The following is a 3782-nucleotide window of genomic DNA, read 5'->3' on the forward strand; positions in this document are numbered from 1 at the left end:
ACAATTTGCTCCAGGGAAGTTAGAATGAACTTGTGACTTTGAAATTATGTAATCATTTAATCACAATAAAAAAAAAAAAAGAACCTCGGGGGAGGGAGGGAGGGAGGGGATGGTAGGGGGAAAACAATGGAGGGGGTAACAATGTTCAAGAGGAAGTGTACTCATAACCTCACTCATGTAACTGTAACCCTCTCTATAGTAGCTTCACAATAAAAAAAAAATAAAAAAAAATTTATCTGAAAAAATTTGTATCTGTTTATATTGCATATACTTTTAGTTTTCATTACAAATATGGAATGTAGTAAAAATTCTCATAACAATTATACTGCGCCAGATTGTTTGCAGATTCTGATGTAAATAATATACTGTGTTCATGTAGAGATTTTGAGTATCCAAAGTAATAAGCCTGTGGTCCTAAAACCAATACCTTACTTATATTGAGTGACAAATACAACTTCATATAAGTACAGAAGTTTTCCTTGTATCTTTTTAACATATATTTTTATTATAAATACTGTACAGAGGGGTTACATTTACATAAGTAAGGTAATGAGTACATTTCTTATTGAGCATTGTTACCCCCTCCTTTGTTTTTCCCCTACCATCCCTTCCCTTCACACCTCTCCACCTCCCCCTTCACCCATCCTCTGTTAGAATGTCTTGTATATTTCATTGTTACAATGGGTCAACCAGTATCCTTTCCTTATATCTTAAATGAAGAAATGCTGGCTTGATTTATGCTGATTCTACTTGTGTAGACACATCTAAAATCACTGCCCAAGTCCAAGAGCACATAAATGAAATGCCATCATTTTTTTGTCAGTTGGTATTTGTGTTCTACACATTTATTGACAGGTTACAAATTATTCTCAAACTTTAAAACATTAAAAATACTTTCTTTTTTTCTTATTTTCTTCGGCAGGAAATCAGCAAGACCTCAGTCAGCATTTCTCACCTAGGAATTTTCACATGGGTTAGTTAAATGTATATGTAGAGTCCAGTTTTCTGAGGACTCACTCATCTGCCTAGGAATTCATGCTGGTTGTTGGAAAAAGAGCTCAAGTAAGTATGCCATTTAAAGCCTTATAACTTTACTCTTTACCAGGGTATTCTCCTGCTATTTTGGTTGTTAAGAATGTCTACAAGAGTAAGCGTTCCGTGAGGAGCAGGGAGACACATATGACTTATACTTACTGAGGTTTCCAAGTGACTTGCTATCACTTGTACTGCATTTTGAAAGTCAAATCTCTCTAAAACTACCAGTTTTAAGAGATAAGAAGAGTGGAAAATGAACTCTTAGGGACAAATACATCTTCAACATATATTGTTCCAATTATTCCTTTTAAGGCATATTCAACAACTGGTGAAACTTGTGTTTTCTGTAATTATGTGTCTTTCTCCATGAGTGCATGTATACATGAGAATATGTATGTGTGTGAATAGTAACATACATGTGTACATTATGGCTTATATCATCATTTATTCCTTGCTAACAAATAAAGTAAGGAATCACTAAAGTTTTAACAGAAACTGTGTAGTTAAAGTCTAACTCTTCACTCTGCTCCTTTACACAAAGACTTTGCAACTTCTCATTAATAAAGTTTCCATAAACTCTGAAATGTACATACTAAGTACCTAATGTCTGCTATCCTAAATCTTAAATACTTTACAGAAAAGTTTTATACCTGCCAAACAGTCCTATTTTTGGCATATATAAGCAAAATCCCAAAATTAAGCATATTTAAAACATCAAAACTTTTAACAAACCTTAACACTTGCTGCAATGTTAATTTTGACAGGTGCCTTGTATAGAATAATTGAATTTCTCCTCCTACACATCTCTTGAACTACAAATATCTGGAATTATTTTGTTTTTGGCATGTCTATCTTGATTTTATTCTTAAATGTGTGCTTATGTAAGAAATACATGATTCTATAATTTCACAACAATTCTTTTGAACTTACTTTTTGTTGAATTGCCTAGCTTAATAAAATCAATTAAAAATTATACTTTATATATAAAAACTGTTCTATGCTCAATTTAGCATCACATACACTAACATTGGAACGATACAGAGAAGATTAGCATGCACCCTGCGCAAGGATGACATGCAAAGTCTTGGAGCGTTCCATATTTTTACAGCAACAGATGCTGAAACGTATGTGGCCACAAGGGAACCGTACTGCATTCTTGGTGGGAGTGTAAACTTGTTCAACTACTTTGGAAAGCAGTATGGAGGTGCCTCAGAAGACTCCACATAAAACTCCCCTATAACACAGTAATCCTACTTTTGGGGATTTATCCAAATGATCATAAAAAAGACCATACTAAAACTACCAGCACAATTATGGTTATTGCAACATTATTTACGATAGCTAAGATATGGAACCAACACAGATGCCCCCATTAGATGAATGGATCAAGAAAATGTGTTATATATACACAATGGAATTCTTTGCCTCCATCAGAAAGAATGACATCACCCAATTTGTTAGGAAATGGAAAGACTTGGAAAAAAATTTATTGAGTGAAGTAAGCCAAGTCCAAAGAAATATAGGTCCCATGATTTCCCTTATTTTCAATAACGAATGTATGTCTGGGATAAGCAGAAAAGTTCAAAAGATATGTGCATATAACCAGATAAGATGATGTTAAAGAAATTGAACCCCAAGATAGGGAAACAAGTGGTTTTTTGATTCTTGCTATTGTTTCTAACGTACTTATAATGTGGGATGTCATTTTTTTTTGTTTTTTGTACATTTCTCCCCACACTATAACCCCTGTTTTCTCTGTATTTGAAGTTGGTACACTTACATCTTGTATGTATGCTTCTCTAATTTGGGGAGGGGAAGGGAAAAAAATGCTCAAATAGCGATACAGGTTGACCCATTGTAACAATGAGATGCACAAGACATTATGTTGAAAAATGAACTTTACAATTTAGGCAGAGGAAGGAAGGGGGAGGGGAGTGTACTTGTGGAGGTGGGAGGGAAGGGATGGTAGGGGAAATATAAAGGAGGAGGTAACAATGCTTGTTAGGAAACTTACTAGTTTCCATGTTCATGTAAATGTGACCCCTCTGCACAGTATTATTACCATAAAAAAACATATAAAAATGTTCTTAGATGGAAGAGTTTATTTCCTCTATTTTACACATATAATATTGTTAACAAAGAAATTAATTCAGAACACTGATATGAAGGTAATTTGAATAAATGTGTGTGTGTGTGAGTGCGGCAGCGCACAAGCATACACGCACGTGCATGAGAACACCATGCATGTATATTGGAATGCTCAGAATTTAAATCAGGGCTTCAAGGCCTTGCTAGGCCTTTCCTATCTAGATTGGTGAGCTACGATATAAGCTACATCTCAATTCTTGGCTCTTTGCTAGTTCATTAAACATTTTGAAAAATAATTTCATGAAGTTTTTTTTTTGGCCCTGATTGGCTTCCAAGTGTTATCCACAGATCTCAATCTCCTGAGCAAATATTCAGAGTAGATAGGATTATAGGTGTGACCAGCCAGCACAAGGCGTTTAGAACAATTTTAAAAGTAAAAGAAAATTTACTTCATGGGGGCCTGTTTAATCATCACCGAATTTGAAAGCCTTTTGAGTGATTATATGTCAATTTAATTCATTTGGGGATTGTTAAAAGATAGTAAGTGATGATATTTAAAAGTTTTAGTACTTTTTAAAAAAGAAACTGGAACTGTGGGACAGAAGAAATTTGGCTGTCTTCAGACCTCAATTTGTAAGCTCAGCTCTGTGCATGATAAC

At 34.4% G+C, this 3782-nt stretch overlaps 1 non-coding gene across 1 annotated transcript; it reads left to right on the forward strand.

The window, feature by feature from the left end:
- Nucleotides 1–2032: 2032 nt before the first annotated feature.
- LOC122098321 lies at nt 2033–2139 on the forward strand. Its single transcript, XR_006145725.1, has one exon. It is a non-coding gene; the product is annotated as a U6 spliceosomal RNA (small nuclear RNA).
- Nucleotides 2140–3782: the final 1643 nt, after the last annotated feature.

Source organism: Dipodomys spectabilis, unplaced genomic scaffold (assembly GCF_019054845.1).
Source record: "Dipodomys spectabilis isolate Male_0828 unplaced genomic scaffold, ASM1905484v1 ptg000474l, whole genome shotgun sequence".
In the NCBI taxonomy this organism is placed as follows: domain Eukaryota; kingdom Metazoa; phylum Chordata; class Mammalia; order Rodentia; family Heteromyidae; genus Dipodomys; species Dipodomys spectabilis.